The sequence below is a fragment of the Phyllopteryx taeniolatus genome, chromosome 6, assembly GCF_024500385.1.
Source record: "Phyllopteryx taeniolatus isolate TA_2022b chromosome 6, UOR_Ptae_1.2, whole genome shotgun sequence".
In the NCBI taxonomy this organism is placed as follows: Eukaryota; Metazoa; Chordata; class Actinopteri; order Syngnathiformes; family Syngnathidae; genus Phyllopteryx; species Phyllopteryx taeniolatus.
The window spans coordinates 33,032,152-33,055,938 of NC_084507.1; the positions used below are offsets into that span (position 1 = coordinate 33,032,152).

Sequence of the window (23,787 nt, forward strand, 5' to 3'; positions counted from 1 at the left end):
TTGGGGAACTCTCTCGGTCAATATCATTACAAGCTGGAACATAGACGCTACTTTGTCTTGCATCTTTCTTATGCCGACATATCCCCGCCTGGAATGTATCCCACCGGGCTTTTCCACGCCACGACAACGAGGAGCTCGAAAGCGGCCACGCCAGCGTGAAGCCCCGGTCCGCATGCCAGCTGTCAAGTCAGACTTTATTAAAAAATATATATCCCCCCCGCTCCTGGTGCTTCCACCTTCCTCTACATGCCGTACGCGCACTCACGGCTGACAACGAGGTGCTCTAAAGCGGCCACGCCAGCGGACTATCCGAAGGGAAGTTGCGATTTGGGGAGTAGGCGTAGCCAAAGCCCGCCGCAGACAAAGTGATGCGGCCGAACCCGAATCAACTCTTGCGCAGCGTGTGGGTTTCGACGCCTCTTTTCGTGAGCGGCCGACGGTCGGCCGCCGGTTTTGCAGTGTCGCAATGTCACAGATGTAACAGCCAATTAGAATGCACATAAGCGTTCACACGTAAAAAATACATTTCTGGCTTTTAACATGCGAGAGAAAGCCAGCCACCGCCAACCCAAATACAGTATACAAAGTAGGGCTGGGCGATATGGCAAAAAAAAAGATTCATTAAAAAAGATCACGATTCATTTTTTCAGATATTCCAATCTCGATTCTTTTTATATTGTTTTTAAATGTTTTCAAATAGCCAGAACTATTTGTACTGAAAACTGAAGAAGCTAGAGAGTAGTTCGACATATTATGAATGCCTTTGGTTAGCAACACTCCTAACAGTCGATATTTAAAACAGTAACCCCAATATGATTTTAGCATACTAAGCAAATAAGGCAAATCAAATAAAAATACAGACAAATCTTGACTCAACAGTGCAATGAATGGTGAAAAAATCTACCAACAGTGCACTCGTTTGAAGTCCTGAGGTACAAAATTGAAAAGTAACAAACAGCCCCCTGGCGGATAAGGAAGACAACTTGGCTTGTAAACATGATCATTCTCCAGTCATCGTGTCACATACCCTATTAACATTATTGCTACTTTAAACTCTGCACCATCTTTAATAACAATACAGATGAACTACTATTGTCTAGCATTTTCCAAATCACCTGAATAACGATGACACGATTGAGTGTTTGTTGCCTTAGACTCGGAGTGGCTACCTGCTAATGCTACGTGCGCCACAGGCTGTACTGACTGCATTCACATTGTTGTTTTCCACATGATCACTTGGGTGGTACTTCTCCAAAACACAGTGTTGCCTGTTTTTGAGGGCGCCGACACACCTTCCGCATCGGCTAGTTAATAGCATTGTTCAACGTCGCTTTGGAGACACCGCCACACAACCGACGACGGGACCTCGCGGAGCCGAGCTGCCGCCTCCGTCGTGGGTCCGCAGCAGGGGCGAGGAGAGGCCGACGACGCGGCGGCGTTAGGGTTAGGACGGCCGAGTCTGGAATTCGGTACAGGGCGGGGCAGCCGAGGAGGCGTGGTTTCCTTTTACTCCCGAAACTTGCAAACAGAAGTGGAGCGGGGAAAGGACGACTCTATTGGCTTTCGTCACGCACGTTCCCGCCATGTTAGATCGAGGAAATATGCGCACATCTGATCACAGAGATTGACGGGAAATGTATTATGATCGCAATCATTTAATCGCAAGCCCTAATCTAAAGAATACATACAGTATATTGTGTTTTACAACTATATTTTTCATTTAGAATGTATATAATGGATGAAATAGTGAAGCTTGCCGTCTCTGTTGCCAAAATCCACACAAAGGATGTATTTAGTGACAGTCAGTGAATAGGAGCACAGCAGCCTCTCTAAATATCCCGGCCCCCCCTCCTTTATTCCCGCTCGCTTCCTCTCTTTATGGCAACCTGCCTTTTCCTTGACAATCACACAAAGTTTTTATGCTTTCATAAAAGTCATACACGACAATATAGTGTACGTGGAACCGCCAAATAAGATACTCGGTGGCAGTTTTCCCTCGCAGCGTGTCGGCACATCAAATCGCTCAACGTGCGGCTGGGAGTTGCCGACTGTCTTTTTTTGCAATGGTCCAATCCGGTCGTGTTCGGCCTCGTCGCGCCGTGTGCGGTGGGCCAAACTGCACGTCGCGATGGCGCCACATCACCGCCGACGCCAACAAAGGCAGTCCGTTGTTATATACTGTAGCGGGGAGGAGGGGCGGGCGACTCATGCCAGGGGACCAAGTGCGTCACGTGGCCCCGTTTTAGCCACACCTCCAAAAAAAATGGAAAACCGAAGAGAGGACAACAGTTTAACGTGATACTCCACAATTCAGTCCGACATGGTTGTCACTCTTGAAAGCTGTTTTCAGCAATTCTCTCAAACTGATTCGGGAGTGGGGAATGACAACGCAGTCGCTGCGTTTGAAATCCTTCACCATTCCCCACTCCCAAATCACCAGAATGTGCTGAAAACATTCACCGAGGACTCCCTAAGCACTCAAACGGGATTTTTGCTGGACTTTTTGGTTAACTGCCTATAGCCATAATAAGTGGAATCAAAATAAGAGCCGTCATCTTCTGTCTTGCAACAAGAACCTAAACGGGCGTCAGCCTTTTTCAAAGGTTAACGACGCCATTTTCTCACCACAACCAAAAAACACGTTTGGCTTCATCTCGACGCCGCGGACGCCCTCGGTGGCAAAAAGGAGAAAAAGAAAGCCATCTCGTGCCGCATATCTTTCAAAACGGGTAGCGTTCTTGACACAGAAGCCAAAAGTTAGCAAATCAAGAACAAACAGTGCCAGAAAGAAGAACGTGGGCAGACGCGTGGGGGTCGACGTGAAGAAGGGAGAGTCTATGTTTGGCGTCACTTTTGCGGGGGCGGGAACGAGGAATTGTTGAGCGACGGCGGCCTTGACGAAGTTAGACTGGAATGTCTTTTATCGAGACGCCAGACCGACGCGGAAGAGGATGCGCCAAACCAACACCCCCCCACTTCCCTCCATCCTACCTTCCACACACACACGCACACACACACACGCGCGTGCAGACAGTCCTGAAACTCCCCCATGCGGCTTTTTACCGGCTGGAAACACAGGCTTATTATTTTTGTGACGAGCTTCTCAAGGACGGCATGATGACTTCTTGGCGAGGCTCCGCCCCCAGCCGCGGCAGTGGATAGATTAAGTAAGCCATCATAAATAAACATCCCATCATCAAAACATTGGAATGGAATTGAAAACGGGTCAAATGTTTTCAACTTTTGCGTGAAACAAAAAGAAAAATGATTTTGTGCCTTTACAGTGGATGATCGAAAACTGCCGAACTTCCACAAAAACACCAAAAACGTCAACATCATCTTTGTTGCCAAATACATTTCTTACATCTCTTTATTAATATGATTAAAAGTAGTAGTATTGTTTTTATTAATGAATACGGAAGTATTGAAATTAGAAGGCAACGCCATTTTTTCACATTTTGACTAGCGATGCAACAATTAATCAATTAATGGACAACTAATCAATTATCAAATTAACAGACTACTGTTTAGATAATTGTTGAATCGTTCCGACCTCGTTCAACTTCAAATTGTCCAAATCCTCAGAATTTCATCCTCTCAACAGTAAATATTGTCCAATTTCTGTCGTCCTCCATGAAAGCTGACTGATTGTTTTTTCAAAATCAAACATTTGCCAACATCTGCTTTGACTTTGGAAAACGATCATCAATATTTTGGCCGATTTTCTGAAAGATGTTACGGACCAAATCAGGGACTGAATCATTATCAATTATTCAACTTGATCTAATGTCCTGTTTTTGAATAAAGGGAAGCAAATACAAAAAAAAATTCTTATCCGATTCATGGATCAATGGAAAAAATAATTGGCAGACAATCTGGGACCTCGTTTGGACGTGAGGTCACGCGTGACCTTCGTCAGACAATCAGCAACCTTGTTTGTGCTTTCGTCAATGACGTCATTCAAATCTGCCGTCAATGTTGGATTCAAAAATTATCTTGTGCGTCCACGGTCAAAACTGTCTCGTGCGCCATGAAAACGACTCGATTTCCATCAACGCTTCTAATGAAACATTTCATAAAAACACAACTTTCATTTGTCTTTGTTCTGGAACACTTTTATGAGTTTATGTGAGCCCATCGAGGCGTGAAAACGAACACATGAACACGCAACGTGTTGGGTTAGTGTGTTGACACAATGTACACAACACACGATGTATAAAACAGTGTGCATAACGACACAAAGTGTACACAACTCACAGTGCTAACAAGACATAATGTACACAGCAACACACGATGTACAGAACACCGCAGGTGTACTGGAGGGGAGAAGGCTTATCATGTGAAAGATTGCTCAAGATCACCGAATTCCTTTTGTAGATTTGACTTGCTGATAACATTTGCATCCATTCCACTTTTGAAGTGTCACGTGACCACGACAAGCGTCAAGGCAACTTTGTCAATCACCAACCTGTCATTCAAACTGCCAAAGTGAGCTGAAGATGCTGAGCCGCTCGTCGAGTTTTCGTGCGGGAACAAAACACGACAAAAGATTTTTTTTTAATGTATTTTTCAAAAAACAAAAAAAAAAGAGAAAAAGAAAAAAGGAACGAAAAAGGCAAAGTGGACAAAGCGCGCGCACGAAAGCAACAAAATATTTCCCACGTGTGGAATCTTGTCGTCCTCTTCGCGAGCAACAAGTCGTCTTCTTCTTCTCTTCTCCGCGGCGAGCAGCTTTTTTTTTTTTTTTCATCAACCCGACTTGCCGACGTCACGAAGAAGCACGTCCCTACCCGGAAGAGCTGCCTACCTGCTCGGAGTGCGCGTGCGCGTGGAGACGAAGGCGCGGAGGAAGCGCGCGACCTTTGACCCAGAAGTGATGGCTCTTTTTGTTTGGTTTGGAACTTTAAAGTCAAGAAGAAGAAAAAACAAGGACAAAGCGACAACACGACTGATGACAACAACACAACACAACAAACACTCCATTCACAAACACAAGTACTTAAAAAAAAGATGACATTACGTTTTGGGGCAATGCGCACATACATGACTCAATATCAAAAGACATGAAGAGATCCTTGCAGCAGATTTCACAGAAAGCTCATGTTTCATCTGTAGTCCAGAACAAAAAAAATAAATTCAAACAAAACAAAACATATCGTCGTTAGCCTAATAGCGTCTTTGTCTAGGGCATTTTCAAATTATTTTCACATCCAAAAAGACCCAATTGGTGTTTTTCTTGATGACCGTCGGTACGGTGGCCCTGAAGTGCAAAACACAACAGCAAATAAAAACCACAACAACAAATAACTAAACGCAACAGCAAGTTAAAAAAACACAACAGCAAATAACTAAACACAGCGGCAAAAAAAAAAAAAAACAGCAAATAACTAAACACAACAGCAAATAAAAAACACAACAACAAACAGCTAATCACAGCGGTAAATTAAAAAACACAACAGCAAATAACTAATCACAACAACAAGTAACTAAACACACCACCAAAAGAAAAAACACGACATTAATCTACAGGAAGAGTTTAGTACTGGTTGGGGAAAATACTCATCGCTGATTGGCCGAGAGGGACCACTTGATTGGATGCTTTGACCAGAAAGCCGTCTGGCGTGAGCGTTCCAGGTGATGTTATCAAATAACATTTTGACACATCCCATCTGACTTTGTGGCTCTGCATTACATAACTACCGCAACGCTTCCTGCGCGGTCGACCGCATCGAGGTTCGATGCCACGCTGCCGCCGTTTCACGTATTGGGAGGCAAATGCTAACTTTTGAGGATCGGGAAGTTGGGTTTCTTAACGTACATCCACAGACAGAGGTCACGGATTACTGCAATGCACTATATATGGGGGTTAGCGGGTCCTCCATTGCTCGTCTGCAACTGGTTCCGAACGCTGCGGCTCGTCTTTTAACTGGCACAAGAAAGTAGGAGCATGCTTCGCTCCGCTGGCCGCGTCTTCGTTTTAAGGTACATTTTCCAATTATTTGATTTGCTTTTAAAGCCTTGAATGGCCTTGCCCCATCGTACCTCTCTGAGCTCCAGCAGCCGCTCTCTCGGGTCAGCTGACCCGGTGCTCCTGACAGAGCCCAGAGCCAGACTTAAACTTAGAGGTGAACGAGCGTTTGCTGTTGCAGCTCCAAAACTGTGGAATGTTTTGCCTCTCCGCATCAGACAAGCCTCATCTTTGTCTCATTTAAAATCCTGGCTGAAAACCCATCTTTGTACCCTGACTTTGAACACCAGTTAGCGTGTCTGATGTGATGTATGTGTTGTGTGAGCAGTGCATTTTATTTGATGTTGATTTTACATACTTCATTATATGTAGTTTTTATCTCATTTTCTTTTCTTTTCTTGCTTTTATCCTTATTTTGTATTTTTTGCTGTGTTTGTATTGCATTGTACAGCACTTTGGGAACCTTGTTTTTGTTTAAATTGTGCGATATAAATCAAGTGGATTGAATTGGATTGGAAATAAGTGTGCGCTCACTGACAACAGATTTAAAAGTGGTTGGGCTGTACAAACGGCGTCTTCCAATCAAGTCGTCCCTATCGTCCAATCTCCCTCACCAGTACCTACCTCTTCCTGTAGGTTCGTCCAATCAGCGATCAGTCTTCTCCCCGACCTTTTCCGGTAGCTTAATGTCGTTGTGTTTTTTAATTTGCCGTTTTGTTTAGGTATTTGCTGTTGTTTTTATATTTGCTGTTGTGTTTGCTGTTGTGTTTTTTAATTTGCCATTGTGTTTAGTTGTTTAATGTTGTTTTTTGTGCCCTGCCACTGACTCGCGACCAGTTCAGGGTGTAGTCCGCCTTTCGCCCGAAGTCAGCTGAGATAGGGTTAGCCAGCGCCACGCGACCCTAACCAGGATAAGCAGTGTTGAAAATGGATGGATGGTTGTTGTGTTTTTTATTTTTCTGTTGTCTTTTTGAATTTGCCCTTGTGATTCGTTATTTGCTGTTGTGTTTTGCACTTCAGGGCCACCGTACGTCGGTCAACTGGGTCAAGATAATCCGCAAAGTTTGAATTGAGGCAACTTCTCTCTTCTGGTTTGTTGAATTTGATTAGAATTTTTTTGTCTTTGTTTTCCAAAAATGACTTGGGCAATATGATGATATATATAAAAAAATGGGGTACACAACAACTAACGCAGACTCATAAAATATACAATGTGTCACAGAGGAAATGATCCAAACAAACAGTGCGAGGATCTTCTTCTTTTCCTTTGGGCTTGTCCCGCTAGGGGTCGCCACAGCGCCTCATCCTTTTCCATGTAAGCCTGTAAGTCTCCTGCATCCTCCTCTCCAACACCAACTGCCATCATGTCTTCCCTCACGATATCCATCGTGAGGTTAGGGTTTAACCCGAGGATAATGACAATATAAAAGCCAAAGAAAATACCAAGTTTATAGATTCAAAGAAAATACCAAGTTTACAGACTGAATTTAAACGTCAACCATGCTAATGCAGAGTTTCAGAGAATTTAGAATTACAAAGAATATTTTTGAAATACAAGTGATGGTAATTTGCTGCTGCTTTTTTCTTTTAATTTTCAATGACATTTTTCTTTTGGCTGCCATTTTGTCATCCTTGACCATTTATGAGTGAATAAAAGCTTTTGGAATTTTTTTTATTGACACCGTAAGTGTGTGGCAAAAGTGTTAAACAACAAACAAACATTTGTGCAAATAGTCCCTAACATTATCCTATTGTACAACACAATCACACATTTTGACACAAATTAGATTTTTATTTTTTTTTTTAAAGTAAATCTGAAGACTACACTTTTCATTTTGTATGTATTGACCTCCGTCGTTGTTTATTTACATGAAGCAGAAAATAATTAAAGTCATCGTTTGAATTTGAAAGGATTGACAAATTGACCTGAGATTGTGGGGCGACCAGTCCAGGGTGTCAACTGGGATTGCTTCCAACTCACCTGCAATGAGGGTTCGCCCCAAACAACATAGATGGACCAAGGAGGAAGAAGAAACTTGGATTTCTATATTTTTCCCTTGAGATGATTTGCACAGAGCGGCACGGAGGCCGACTGGTTAGCACGTCTGCCTCACACTTCTGAGGACCCCAGTTCAAATCCAGCTTCGCCTGTGGGGAGTTTTGCATATTCTTCCCGTGCCTGCGTGTTTTTCCTCCGGGTAGTCCGGTTTCCTCCCACATCCCGAAAACATGCATGGTAGGTTCATTGAAAACTCTAAATTGCCTGTAGGTGTGAGTGTGAGTGCAAATATTGTTTGTTTCTATATGCCATGCGTTCGGCTGGTGACCCGTTCAGGGTGTACCCTGCCACTCGCCCAGAGTTCGCTGGGATAGGCTCCAGCACGCCCACGACCCGCATGAAGAGAAGCCAAATGGAAAATGGATGGATGGATGATTTACACAGCAATCAAGTGATGATGATGATGAAGGCGATGACGATAAAGATGATGATGGGTATGAAGATGATGGTTATGAAGAAGATGATGGTGATGATGTTACAAAGATGATGATGGTGATGAAGATGATGGTCATGAAGATGATGATGAAGGTGATGGTGAGGAAGATAGGAGTTATTTGAAAGCAGGGAGGTAAAATGTAAAGTTTCTCACTGTTGATTAGTCCTCAATGACCTTGAGGTCAGTTGTTGGTCTGATTTTTTTTTTTTTTTTTCTTTTTATCAGAGCGCTTCAAGGTCAACGCATTTTATTTCATATGCTGACCTCGTGTTCGCGTTCTTTTTTATTTTTTATTGAAACTAAAAAAGTGTTTAAGGCCACAAAGGTGAATCACATTCATTCAACTCGTTGACATACGCGGCATATTTCTATAGAAATGTTCTTTCACAGGCAGCACATAAAAAAAGAAAGTCATAAAGTCAGATGACTTTTTATTTCTCTGAAATCAAGTCGGACTCCTCAAACTTTCTCTTGGTTAATTGTAGAGGTGAAAGGATTAATCGACAATTAATCAATTATCAAATTAGTCGATAATCAATTCGTGCCATATTCCCCCGAATGCTTAAGTCAGAAAAGATGCACAGCTCAGCGCCCATTCTGCCGTCCACTTGATTCGCTCATTTGCGCACCTTCTGGCCATGTGCGCACTTTGGGTCCGGTAACCCTGAAGTGTGGCCGTCCCGTCTCATCTGGCCTTGCGCATATTCTGGCAAAGATTTAAGCGGTTTACCTCACGCGTGCTCCAGAGGCTGTAGAAAGTCTAGCGTCCCCGGGAAGGTGAAACATCATATTGCACGTTTTGATTGGCTCCCATATTTGATCTATGTCATAGTCATTTAAGTGACGTGCCCCTGTGTGTGGCGCTAGTATTGTTGCTGAGGAACGCTGATCAACAGCTGACTCACTCGCGTTCTTATTGGTGGCCTTCCAAACGTGTGCGCTCATAAGCACAGTTTTATGATTTACTTACATACATACAGTACATTGTACAATGTGGAGAAGAGATTAGAGAACACAAAATCACACGAGTAGCCTGTTAGATGAGTGGAGCTCTATCGTGCCTCACAGGCGACCGTTAACTTCCGTTTCCTCTACGAGGGTTAATTTCACTTTTAAAATGTGACATAGTCTTCCAGTGGATTTCAATGCCATTCATATGTATCAGGAAAACTCCACATTACAGGAATTCTACCCTGCTGTCATGCAAAATAGCAGTGTGTCGTCATCATTATGTTATGGGTCCTCCCTGCAACTCAAAGTTCTGTCAGCGAGTCTCAACCAGAGACAGCCATGTCATTACAGAAGAGCAGCTGCAGTGGATATCTCAGAAGATTTGGGCAATGAACACCTGGGAAGAACGTGGTTTATATGTCACCACTCTGGTCACAAAGGTTAACATAAAGCAAAAGAAAGTTGCTGAGGGATCCCGACGCAATTCATCATTGTCCTACCAACTGAAGCTTTAAGATGGAACGAGTCTCAAAATGTGCAAGGCACTTTTTGTCATGGGCGTGTGTTCCGGTTTTTGTCTTCCCCCTGTTTCACACACACCTGCTCCTGAGAGCATCTTCCCCACCTGAGCCTCGTTCACCCTAATTACCCCGTGCATTTAACCTCGTGTCTCATTCTTTCTCGTCGCCAGTTCGTTGTGCCTTGTCGTCGCGTTCCAGCGTTCCTTGTTTCCGCGCCACAGACTCACAGTAAGACTCGACCCTGTTCCGATGATCGACCTCGCCTTTTTGCCTCATGTTTTTGGACACTGTTGCCTTTCTTGGATCGCCCGCCCGTGTACCGACCTCTGCCCGTCTATTCAACCTCTCTTTTTGGAAACTGTCCATTTGTTTTGGAGTCGTGCATTTTTGGGTCCTATCCTCTGTTCCGTTCATGACACTTTTTTCCTCTACACTTGGTCTCCCTGAAAGAACCATTATACACTGGCTGAACAAAGACACCATCGACCATGATGAACAAGCACCAACGCCACTCTCTAAATCTGGTCCTAAGAGCGGCAAGCATGCAAAGCTTGAAACTGAGGTCAAGGATTTCCTTAAGGATTGGTTGAGGGACCTGCCCACTGTTGATTCACACTACTGCAGAAGCACAGAGACCTATAAGGACAAGAAGTTCCTTCATCCGGGCACAACCATCTCCCATCTACACTGGGAATATCAACAGGCAGCTGCAATTGCTGGAGTGAGGGCAGTTGCAATTCGATATCACACAAATGTGTTCCATGAAGAGAACTACTCTATATTCATCTGGCGGAAAGATCAGTGTGATGTTTGTGTTTCATTCAATCATGGTAATATTAGTGAGGCCGAATACGGTGCACATGTCACCAAGGCAAGAGAAATCCGGTGACAAGTATTCTGCAAATAATGAGACTTGCAAGCTGTGCTGCTGTGCCCAAAAACCAAAGCTTGCAGCCTGTATTATAAAACAAAACTGCAGGTCCATAACTTCACATTCTTCAACTTGAAATCAAAGGAAGGGTACTGCTACATTAGGGACGAATGGGAGGGCGACCTCAGTAGCGAGGTGATTAAAGACCATCCAGAACTCAAGGAGGTCATAGTGTGGAGCGATGGTTGCGGATATCAGAACGGCAACGCATGTGTGGCAAATGCATTCTCTGAGCTTGCAAGGAAATATGAGGTACTAATAACGCAGAAATACCGTGTTGCAGGGCACACACAAATGGAGTGTGACAGCATGCATAGTACTATTGAATGCAAAATGCTTACTGATATCTTCACGCCAAGAGATTATGTCATCATACTTTAGACCGCAAGACTCAGGCCATCAGCTTAGCATGTGAAGGTGCTCAAGCATGATGAGTTCTCAGAAACTGAATGGATCTTACTTCATTAGCATCAGACCTGGCAAAAAAGCTGGAGATCCAACTGTGCGTGACTTACGGGCTCTTCAGTTTAGCAGTGAAGGCAAGGTCCATTTTAAGCTTTCCTTCTCAGAGGACTCTGAGTGGGAAGAACTGCCACAGAGGGTACAGGTGCCAAATGAGCCAATGGCATGGATAAGAATGTTTCCATGTGCTCTGCCAATCAAGGAAAGAACGTTCGAGGACCTCCAGTCAATGAAACAGGTCATGCCAGTCGAGTATCATCACTTCTTTGACAATTTGACACATTAATAGACGTCAGTCAAGCAAACAGGAGCTGCAGGTAGAAGTGAGGAGATGCACATACCTCCTCAGCATTATGTTTAGTTAGTTTGTATGTTTTGTTATTGACTGAGTTGAAGGTTTAAAATTGCTCAAGTCAAAAATTTGCTTAAGTCATTTATTCCTCTTCCATAACATAATTGACAGACCTTGTTCTTACTATGTCAATAGTCATCTATTGTCATTACTTTTTGAGTGAAATAGTTACTCAATGTCATATATTCACCATTAGGTGCAGTTTTTTGTGTTTTCTGAAAAATGTTAAAAAAGGACTTAAGCCATTATTTTAAGAGGGTGTCGATATTTAACGTGTAAATATATACTTAACATTTAGATTTGAGACTTAGGTGGATTTAAGATTTGGATTTAACTATACAGTTGACAAATATTGTTCTAAATGTGCAGAAAAGTGACTCTCAAAAATTGACACCAGTTTTTTAAACATGTTTTGAAGCTAAATGTGACAAAATGTTGCTGTTATTTTTGGCGTGAGCAGCTTTACAAAGAGCACCCCATAGAATCAACACAAGGAAATAGATAAAACCAATGTTTTTCACTCAATCTTGATCAGCTGAAAAACATGTGATCGACTCCGATTTTCAATCACGGGATCAGATCAGGACGTCCCTACTTCTTTAGTTCCTAATGATGTGTGAGTTTTATTGGCTGATGGACATGAAAAAAAGCAAAGTTGAGAGTCACATGATACGTTTTGGCGTCTACACGTGCGTCCTTGACCGCCACCGAGCGTTTATTTACGATGCAGCGCGCTCGGCATGCGAGAACAGCGAGTTCCACCTGTACCCGATCAACATGAAGACATCCACAAGGACTTCCCAGAATGATGAAATGCTCCAGTTGAAAGATGACAGCAAGATTGTAACGTTTGACCATCACAAGGACGACAAATCAACGGCGAGGAAGACGTCCCCCACGTAGTCACGACGACGACGGATTCAACAAATTATGCTCGACTGAAAAGTGAAAAACGAGCTTGACATTGAGGTACGACTTGAATTTTTTCTGTGACCACGCTCGCATCTCAAATTATCTTTCCGCATTGAAATGAATGGAAAGGCCGTTAATCTTTTCCAGACCCCCCGACCCACCCACCCAAAATGTCATGTTTCTAAAGAGAAAAGTAGATATAAATAATATATACATTTAAATAAATAAATTGCACTTTATATAAACATAGAATAATGACATAATGAAATATTCTGAAAAGAATTAAAGACTTTTTGTCACACTTTCTCCTGTAATTCTTATTGTGCTGGTCCTTCTGGAGTGCATGCCTCGGTCACCTGGGGCCAGTGTAAGACAGCTCCACGTATATACTGCAGTGGAGGCTCAGCTCTTCTCTTGACTTCTCTGTACAACAATAATATTACCGGTGCCTCATAGAGGATAAAGACTATATGCCTGTGAGTATGATGATATTACGTGTTGCTGCATAGTTTGTGTCGAAATCTTTGTTTCTCATAGGCTAACAACACCGCCACATAGATGTTAATTGTTAGCCCATATGTCTATAGAGTTTCCCATTTGATGTTAGCATACAGGTATTAGAGGCTACGTTCTTGCTTTAAATACACAAAGTGTAATTCTCTTTGTTTTGGAGTAACATTCAGCTGAGATTGGGGATAAACTGCTTGAAGAATCTTTTTCCAGAATATTTACTTATTCTAGCTGCCAAACCGCCGCTCGTCGTCAAGTGTGTTGCGCTTACTGCCACCGTACAGCGCCCGAACCTCAGGTTTGCGCTAGCGAGTCAAAGCAAAAAATAAATAAATAAATAAATAAATAAGCTCATCGAATGCTCGTATCTGGAAAAACTCTGTTGACTTGTATCTCAACGTGCCACTGTGCGATGTGCCCCTTTAAGGAAGATCAACCTATTAGAAAGGAAGAAACTATTTTGGAATATCCGCCTCTATAAAGTAAGAAAAGATCCATCGCTGGCCATAAGGTTAGCAAACAGAAGCTGAGGGAGTTAAGGGACTTCGGGCAACTGAAGATTCTGAAATAACTCGGAATTAGCAATATTTCTGCTCAACAGTTATGTTTATCACCTCTTTTTGATTTTTAATGGTTTGTACCTTCTAAAAAAATAAAACCTTAAACGGATAACATATAGTGTTATAGGAACACTCCATTACCAATAAGTCACAGCTGTGGCCAACATTGGCTTGTTTACAGTGCTAATGCTAGCTTAGCACGCTGCTATTTTGTTCAAACTGAATGCTGTGCGTCCTCTGGGTCTCCGTACAATGACAACAAGGCTCTCCGTTATGAATGGCCATGTTTGAGAATCGCACTTGCAGCATGTCAGTGAGGGAAGGGGCACGAGAGTGGCAGAAAGAAAGAAAAACAGTGAGTGGGTGTGAGAGCACGAGAAAGAAAGACACAGTGAGAGGGCGAGCTAGGCTAACTATGCATGTGGTCAACCCGTTTCAGGAAAACAACAAAGAAGAAACCCTCAGCCAGCGTCTGCGGGCACTCATTGGCGTTGTGTTGGTTAGGGTCTCGTTGTCCCAGAAGCGCGGCTGTCCGAGCTCGCGGCCTCGAGGAGCAGACGGAGGAGCTCTGTCTCGAAGCCTCAAGTACAAACAGCAATTGTGGGGCTCAAGAGCTAGAGTTGACCGAAAGTCTTGCAATTTTCTTGCCTCTTCTGATAAACACAACATTGTCATTCCATAACCTGATGGGCAATAAAGTTTGAATATAATTTGGTTGTTTTATTAACCAAAATCTAATCGAATTGTTAAATATTTTCTCTATCGAATTTAAAGGAGAATACTTAATAAGCTCATGAATTAGCTAATACACTTTTGACATTGTCCCGAATAGGTGTTTCGCGACCATTTTGGGGGCATGCAATTGAATCCCAATAAAGTTTGAGAGATTGTTGCTGATGATATTTTAAACCATTGAGTACTGGTTTGAAAGGTCATATTTGAACAACCCAGAGAGGTGGGAGGGAGAGCCTCCTGGTGTTCTTGGCATCAACCAGGACATGCGCAACATTTCTTCACTTCTCAATGCCAATACACGATTACTATTACCCTTCCTCATTTTTGCTGCATCAAAGTGTAGCTCACCGTTTATGTTGTTAGGTAGGAGTTAGCCAACAGTTTGTCTGTTTTTTAGTTAGGAAACGTTTCAGGTGGTCAGAAACAGCACCACTGTCCTCTGTTTGAATTGGAATGAGAGAAGCTAGCAGTTGTATCATATTCATGTGTGAATATTAAAGGCTTTGCTTCTCTTTCTTAAATGTGGGAATTAAAATTGTGTTAAAATGTAGAAAACAGTGAAAGGAATTTTGCCTGTGCAGGGAGTGCAGCGCCTCAAAACCTCAGACACCACAGTCGCCCCCGGTTCCACCACCACGATAAGACATGATAGTGCCGCCATCTTTTGAGTCATTTCAGCTGCGTTTGTTGTGGTCTTGCATACGTGACAATTGACTTTGCTTGTTGCCGTGTACAACCTAATAGATTTTTTGTATGCTAAATAAAACATATTGTGGAATGTGTTAATGTCTTTGCATCATGATCATTTCGGTCACGATAATTCTGATAGAAAATGTTCTTATTTCAACTGTAACCCTTTGTGAAGCGTTTGTCAGGCACTCAGCTTGTTGGATTCCATCCAGTCGACAGCTCCATGAGACGTGGTGTGAAATTTCTGGGCGCACGGTGCGCGATGAGCAAAAGTCAAGAGACATTTATGAGGGTGCATGACTGGAAGCGCAGGTGACTGTTTGCTGGCTTTGAAAGCTTAGCTGGAGCCCTGCCGCCGTGTCAATATTCAGGCGAGGGACGCTAATTCCTCCCTTTGGTGGAGGCTTTAGCACAATTTGGTCATTTGTATTAGATGTCTCAATTTCCAAGGATGGCGTCTCGCATATGAGCAGACTGACGTACGGACGGACACTTCCCTCCTCACAGGGTGAAGCACTGCGTTCTGAGTACCCCAAATACGGTATATGCCTGGGATTTGCGGATTTAAGGAGTGATCCAGCTCAGGTTTTTTCAGTCTGTCTTATGTAGCTGGCCTTTCTGCACCTGGTTCCTCAGTGCCGAGCCATGCAACTACACTCAGAGTTAGTGTGTATGCATTTCTGTGTGTGTTTGTGTGGGGGTGGGAGGGGTTTGGTTTTTTCCCATCTGTTGGTTAGGGGAATGAAACCGATCCCTCCCTCTCCCGGGGTTGGGCCGATAATCCCCACTCCGGGATCAGGAAGGAAGTGCACGGTCCATCCCCCCGCGCCAATCCCCGTCCGCCCGCCCGCCGCCCCTGTTGTTGACGGTCCGTCCGGCCACGTCCTCCATAGCGGACCGTAGTCCACTGGCCATCCCGACCCATTTTTTGTTACTTGTTTATGTTGTAATTATTTATTTATTTATATTTTTTTGTGTATTTTTTATAATTTTATAATTTGTTTTTCTTATTGTATAGATCAATTAATTATGAGTTCGCCTTGGTTATATAAGTAATGAATTGTTTGATTTGTTTTGTATTTATTAGCTAAGGTATCAATTTGTAATGTATTTTTATAATAATCAAGCAAAAAACCGAAAACAATTGAAAAAAACAACCCAAAAAAACCCCCCAAAAATTGTATCCCCGTGTGCCTGGATGACGTTTCGGCTCTTGTGAGCCTTCTTCAGGTCCCTGTTTAATTGTTTTACATGCGTAGTTTAGGGTTAGGTTTGGGGAACTGAACTCTTCCCCACCAGAACTGAACTCTTCCCCACCTCTTCCTGAGGGAAAGGATGGTGCACGGTCCATCCACCCATGGTTCTGCCTCCCGTCACCCTGGTTCCAATCACTGGGGTATGTGGGCTGGCGGCCCCGCCCATAGCGGACTTCTGTCCAACTATGGGCTATTGACTTTAATTCCCAAAAATACATGTTTTGTAGGTTTTGGATAAATCACTCAAACCAGTGTTGAAAATTTTCAGTTTTGGAGTCGCAGCACAGCCGTGGAAATTGTCAACAGCAGCAAAGTTCTCCAGGCAGAGACAACCCTGCTTCTGGATGGAAAACAACCTGGTAACCTCTCTCGCCACTAGCTGCTGCCACTTTTTGGCCATCTGATCTCTCACGCACCCTTCTTCTCATCCTCCTCAGTCCGAGTTCCCTGAGGAAGAGGGGCTCCGCTTAACCCTGAAGAGCCTGAGTGCTGAGCTCCACAAACTGGATGACATCCACTGGATCTGTCCACTAATGCACTGTGCTGAGGAGGTAAGGATTGCGAAACACCCTGGCGTGCGTGCTTGTGTGCGTTGTGCCACGTGCGATTGTGTGTGCATCCAGGGGTTGGTGCGTCCCAGTAGTCAAAGCAGCATAAAGCTTAAGATCATGCCAAGATGAAGAGGGAGAAGGAAAAGCTCCACAAGCAGAAGTCAAACCGCTCGCTCTCAGGTTGGAACAGCCGATAAAACACACCCAAAGTCATCTAGCAGACAAATCGGAATGTGGACTGTTGTTTTGAGCAGGTTACTTTGCTTCCCTCTAGTGGCCTGGTGAGGTTCAATTTGCAGCTGCATGGCCAGCTACTTGAAGCTGCTTTCACACAGCATTCCTTTTCCCCCCTTTCCATATTGTCCACCAATTTATTCTCCTTTCCTTTTTGAGAGCCTCACCCACCGAAATAGCCTTTGTCCTGAGAACATGCGTGCTTGCACACTGCCGATGTAGGTTGCGACCTTAACATAATTAGATGTCAGCGTGCCAGCTCCGATTGTTTTCAACACAAAGTAGCATGCGTAGTGCTTTTTTAAAAAATGAATACCTCTCTGACATTTTCAATCCAAAAAGTATTTTATACATGATAATTGGTCCTAAAGTTGTGGCCAGTTGTTAAAGATGTACTGTTTTTAGAAGAAGTTTAGTGAATCATTTTTGTGCGCACGTGAATATAGAGTACATATTGTGGGCATCGGGCCAAATTTGGTCCGTCTATCCATCCATTTTCAACACCGCTTATCCCGGTAAAGGTCGCGGGGCGCTGCGCCGGAGCCTATCCCAGCTGATTTTGGGCTCCAGGCGGACTACGCCCTGAACTGGTCGCCAGTCAGTCGCAGGGCACATATAGACAGGGACAACCATTCGCACTCACATTCACACTGTCACTGAGTGGGAACTGAAACCCACGCTGCCCGCACCAAAGTCAGGCGAGTGCACCACGACACCATCAGTGACTTACCCAAATCTGTTCAATTTCCTATTTTTTCACCAATTGATACTGTTGTTCAGTCCACACGTGGGACTGTGATTCTTCCAAATGACTGAGCGTTGTCAATTGCTTGCTCTTTGATGATGCAGCGTTAATAAAGACGTAGTTATGTTGTTTTCCTGAAAAGTAATGGTTTTGGACATGCAAGTATTCTACCCTACACCAATGATATCCAACCTATAGGATACAGCGTGGTTTTTGTATGAGCGCGCATTTGGAGTTTGTAATCGCTTGCGGTCGTGCGTCTTTAGGAACACGGGATGTCAAGTGTACGACTCCTGAAGCAGAATCGCCAGGCAACTGATGATCTTTTCCGGCCCCTCACCTTGACCGCCGCGAGTGAGGAGATGCCGTGCGCTTATCTGCCGGCACCCGCTGTCCTGACTGCGGCGTAGGTGACAAGGATTAGCTGTTTTGCGTTTCCTTACTGTGCATTTATTTTTCGAAGCGGGGTCACTTGCATTGCTCCTCCACTGGCCTGCTGTGCTAATGAAAGAGCCTACAATTCTGTCATTTTGTCATAAACCGTGTCTACACGTTGCTTGCATGCAGCAGAGTACAGAACATCTTTTAGAAACGACACGATGGAAACCGCCTTCAGACTGAAATGAGACTTTTGGGGACACCTTGTTTCTACGCCAAGCAACCTTCAATGGCACCAGAAGCCGATGTGCAGAAATCTTGGACGTTGAACAGAAAAGAAAAACATTGACTGTATTTGTGTGTTGAGCTGTTAATAATACTACTGATAATGATGTGCACATGCAAGGTGCTCAAGTGGTTTTGACTTTGTTTGGCTTGTCGTGACCTCAACTGAAGAGGTCATGGGGTGGTTCATGATCAGCTGACTCGAGATGTAATGCACCAATGTGAATGTTTGCTTTGCCAGTAGTTCCCAATTGTTCTTATCGTCTTGCTCTCGTGGGTTTGCTGTCCAATCCCCCACCACCCCCAGGTCCCCCCAACCATCCCCCTGTGCGTTCATAAACACGATAGGATCAATCAAGAAATTAAGTTGGCCAAATGGGGAAATTTGTAGTTTGCATAAGCATGTTTAGTCTAAGCTGATGCTTGCTGTGAGGGGCATACTAAATGATAGCGCGTGCAGGAACATGCTCGTTTCCGCTCACGGTCGAGCATTGCCAAGCTCCACTGTAGTCGGGTGCTGTTTCTGCATCCAGTGTGCGCTGCTGCCTTTTTGCCTTCATGGCTTTTGTGGTGTTGTGCCAAGTAGAGCGACACACTCCAGTGGTGTGTGCAATGTGGCGTTCATTTCAAGTTTACTGTGTCTGGGCTCGCACTTTACAGACTCCTTGATGGGGGAAATGTGCGTGTACACGCGTTTACGTCAAATTAGGTGAAGAATATGACTTTTTATTTGTGATGAACTATTAAATATATAATGTAAAAATGCACGCCCATCGATGTGATCCATGGCTGTGGCGTTCCTGCTCCTGCGTCCACTGATGCGCTGGGCCAACGTGTTACCATGGTAACCACGTTAGCCATTTGAAGCTTAAAGCCAAAGCTTAAGTCGACTCATGAATCACTTATCGAAGATAAAATGTGTACAATGTGTAACTTTTTTAAATTGTATCATCAACTTGTTCTGAACATATGAATGAAATGTGTATATGGGTTTTAAAAAGAAAGCTCATGTATATTTAATTTTATCAATGATTGTTTGAATGTAATTTAATGGGGTTAACAATGATTCCGCAATGCCGGGTGTTTGCACGAGTGTGTGCGTGTTGCCAGTTGTTCCGTCATGTCACAAAGAAGCTTTGGAAATTAAAATGACTTGATGGTGTGATAAATGTGCGTCTGCTGCTTCCAACGTGTCTGACTTAAAAGTAAGTTTTATTAATACCTGCATGTAAGTTTGTTCGGTTTGTATGAAAATGCTTGCCACAGCTTCTCCCTACATACATTGTGACCACACAAAGCTGACACAATATGAAGTTGTCATTTCTCTTAATTGTTGATTAATGAAATGTTTCGAGTGAGGAGCTATAAAGGTGTTCTGTCATAAACTGACTCTGCCTGTTTTCCCAACACAACTCTGCTTTCAGCTGGACTATTGCATGACAGGCGTGCGTGTCAAATGCCTCAGTGTGTTCTGTATGTTGTTTGTGAATCCATCCAGTAAGGAATAAACCGTATTGGAAAACTAAGTGATTGTTGCGGTGCATTGTGCAAATAAAGTGAAAAATACCTCCACTTGTAAATAGAAAAGTAATGCACTTATACCCCAATTGTGGCCTCATGAGAATCAATGTAAACTAATTAAACAACTATGTAAAAATCGTCCTACATTTATGGCAAAAGCTGCAGAATCCAAAGTTTTTGAGGAATATTTGTTTTCTAAATTTCTTAGAAAATATAACATTCGAATGAAAGACTTCCATTGTGTGTAGTGACCCTGAACCATTGAGTTATTTCAAAAATAAAAACTGTGATGCAAATGAAACATATTCGACAACCTTTCCTCCTAGTACTAGTACAGCAGATTTCGGCGTCACGTGAATGACTTGAATCAAGCACGAGAAATGGACAGTTCTCGGACATAATTAGGACTTGGTCATCTGATTGGTCGCATTTGGCGCCAAAAGGTACGCAGACAAAACTGATTGGGTAATGCAACACATCTATGATTGGTTAATGCAAAACATCTAGTTCCGGTTTGGATCGCTTAAACGGGTGAGGCCAGTGCCGTTACTTTCGTCTTCATTTGTTCCAGCCAAGGTAAGCACGCTGCTTCACGCTCTCTAGCAATTAATGTTGTTTTTGCTGTGTATTGACTTATTTGAGCGTGTTTTTGACATGTTTGATTCGTCTTGTGAGTGATTTGACATGCGTTAATTTGTGCTTATACAGCTGAGTGAACATGCGGGGTCGTCGTTTTGTAGCGTAAGGTTTGAACTTTATTCGACGCCCAGATGCATAATTGGCTTTGTGGCGTCGCTGGCTTGTGTTTTTACACTTTGCGTGAGTGGGGTGAATGCGTTTTTTGTTTTTTAGCGGTGTTTTAATGTACAATTGCCGTCGTCCTCCTGGCGGGACTCTCGCTTAAACATGACGTCACCGCGGCAGCTCCGCGTTCGTCATTGTTTAGCAAAGTTTGAACTTTGTTCGACGCCCGAATGCATAATTGGCTTCGTGGCGTCGCTGGCTTGGGGTTTTACACTTTGCGCGAGTGGCGCGAATGAGTCTCGAGCGTTTTCGTCGTTTTAGCGGTGTTGTAATGCACAATTACCGTCGTCCTCGTGGCGGGAGTGTCGCTTGAATATGACGTCGCCGCTGCTGCGACGTGGTCGCCATTTTGTTGAGCAAAGTTTGAACTTTACTCGACGGCCAAATGAATAATGGACGACATGGCGTCGCTGGCTTGGCGTTTTACACTTTGCGTGTGGCGCGAAGCAGTTTGAGTGTTGTTGTTTTAGCGGTGTTGTAATGCACAATTGCCGTCGTTCTCGTGGCGGGAGTGTCGGTTGTATATGATGTCAACGCGGTTGCCATTTTGAGCAATGTTTGAACTGTCGTATGTTTACTGTCTTACATTCTTAATTTTTAATTTCCAATTAACTGTATAGTCTGCTTTATGTAATTTTATTTGTCTCGACAGTTTCCCTCTCAGGTCTTGGCACACCAAATTCTATGCACAAATCGGCGATGTTTAATGTACTAACTCCCAAACCAAACTGAGTCAGTGAAAAGGTTATTCCTTTTTATACCTGCTGTTTACATGGCCTGTTTTAAAATTATAAAGAATGTCCATTTGCATGTTCCAAACTTGTAAGTGTTCAGCTCATTCAAACCAACCTGTGAACAACTCTGCTTCCCGAAATTTCAAAATAAAAGCCCGAAATTACAAATTTAGCTAGAACTTTTTTATTTTCAGTGGATTTGCACTGTTCCTACTTATGTGAGCTCATTAAAACCAAGCTGTGACCAACTCCCCTTCCTCAAATTTGACAATTTCAAAATAAAAGCCTGAAATTTGTATTTTTGCCATAACTTAATTTTCAGTGGATTTGCACTGTTCGTACTTGTACGTGTTGAGCTCACTCAAACCAAGCTGTGAACTCCCCTTCCCCAAATTTGATGGATAAAAGCCTGAAAATTCCAAAATTTTGCTGTAACGTATGTCAATGGATTTGTACCGTTCCTATTTCTGTTCAGCTCATTCAAATTAAACTGAAAAACTCCCCTTCCCCAAATTTCTAAATATAAGTCCGAAATTTAGCTGTAACTTGCTAAGTTGTCAATGGATTTACAGTTTCTACTTCGTGTTGGTTTGGGGAACTGAACTCTTCCCCACCAGGAATTGGGGGCATTGCCCCCTCTTCCTGAGGGAAAGGATGGTGCACGGTCCATCCACCCATGGTTCTGCTTACCATAACCCTGGTTATAATCCCTGGGGTATGCGGGCTGGCGGCCCCGCCCATAGCGGACCTGTCAAACCCCCACCTTCCATGGTATTTGTTTCTTTTATTTGAGTTCGCCTTGGCTATTTAAGTCATCTTTATTTTTGTTGTTTCTTATTAGTTTCGGTATCAATTTATGTATTAGAATGAAAGAAACCAAACAAGTCAATAAAACAAAAAAATCTGCAATTCAAAACAAAATACCTATAACAGCCTATTATGCGTGTGCCCTGACAACGTTTCGGCCTGTAAGGGCCTTCAGGTCGTGGCACACTTACTTTTAATAAAACAACAGCGAAGCAGCTATACTCTTTGATGTTCTCCCTCCGAAATCCAAAACAAACTGAGGCTTCGAGGCTTGTCCGCCTTTTATATGCTCCTCTTTTTAAAACATTTTAAGTTGTGTTAAAAGTAACATAACTTCAAATTAACCCTGTTGTCTTTTACTACTATATCCATGAAATAACCTATTTAAACCATTTCATGACCTCCACTGGATCTGTCCACTAATGCACTGTGCTGAGGAGGTAAGGATTGCAAAACACCTTGGTGTGCGTTGTGCCACACGTGATTGTGTGTGCATCCAGGGGTCGGTGCGTCCCAGTAGTCAAAGCAGCATAAAGCTTAAGATCATGCCCAAGGTGAAGAGGGAGAAGGAAAAGCTCCACAAGCAGAAGTCAAACAGCTCCCTCTCAGGTTGGAACAGCCGATAAAACACACCCAAAGTCATCTAGCAGACAAATTGGAATTTGGACTGTTTTGAGCAGGTTACTTTGCTTCCCTCTAGTGGCCTGGTGAGGTAAAATTTGCAGCTGCATGGCCAGCTACTTGAAGCTGCTTTCACACAGCATTCCTTTTCCCCGCTTTCCATATTGTCCACAAATGTATTCTCCTTTCCTTTTTGAGAGCCTCACCCACCGAAATAGCCTTTGCCCTGAGAACGTGTCAAATTCCTCAGTGTGTTTTGTATGTTGTTTGTGAATCCATCCAGTAAGGAATAAACCGTATTGGAAAACTAAGTGATTGTTGCAGTGCATTGTGCAAATAAAGTGAAAAATACCTCCACTTGTAAATAGAAAAGTAATGCACTTATACCCAAATTGTGGCCTCATGAGAATCAATGCAAACTAATTAAACAACTATGTAAAAATTGTACTACATTTATGGCAAAAGCTGCAGAATCCAAACTTTTTGGGGAATATTTGTGTTCTAAATTTCTTTGAAAATATAACATTCGAATGAAAGACTTCCATTGTGTGTAGTGACCCTGAACTATTGAGTTATTTCAAAAATAAAAACTGTGATGCAAATGAAACCTATTCGACAACCTTTCCTCCTAGTACTAGTACAGCAGACTTCGGCATCACGTGAATGACTTGAATCAAGCACGAGAAATGGACAGTTCTCGGACATAATTAGGACTTGGTCATCTGATTGGTCGCATTTGGCGCCAAAAGGTACGCACACTAAGC

General features: G+C 43.3%; 1 protein-coding gene and 1 long non-coding RNA gene across 3 annotated transcripts in view; one reads left to right on the forward strand and one right to left on the reverse strand.

The window, feature by feature from the left end:
• esr2b (estrogen receptor 2b) overlaps positions 1 to 4,737 on the reverse strand; it is a 38,272-nt gene extending 33,535 nt beyond the window's left edge. The window contains exon 1 of the mRNA XM_061776603.1: positions 4,469 to 4,737. The gene's annotated coding sequence lies outside the window, so the exon portion shown is untranslated. The remainder of the gene's footprint in view (positions 1 to 4,468) is intronic.
• A 5,385-nt stretch (positions 4,738 to 10,122) lies between these two features.
• On the forward strand, positions 10,123 to 21,842 carry LOC133480023 (uncharacterized). 2 transcript variants are annotated; one of them, XR_009789151.1, is made up of 6 exons: positions 10,123 to 14,017; positions 14,102 to 16,483; positions 16,612 to 16,702; positions 16,781 to 16,894; positions 16,967 to 17,074; positions 18,140 to 21,842. It is a non-coding gene; the product is annotated as an uncharacterized LOC133480023 (long non-coding RNA). The 2 variants fall into 2 exon arrangements; XR_009789150.1 differs by having other exon boundaries at positions 10,123 to 16,483; positions 18,140 to 21,579.
• The last annotated feature ends 1,945 nt before the right edge of the window (positions 21,843 to 23,787 follow it).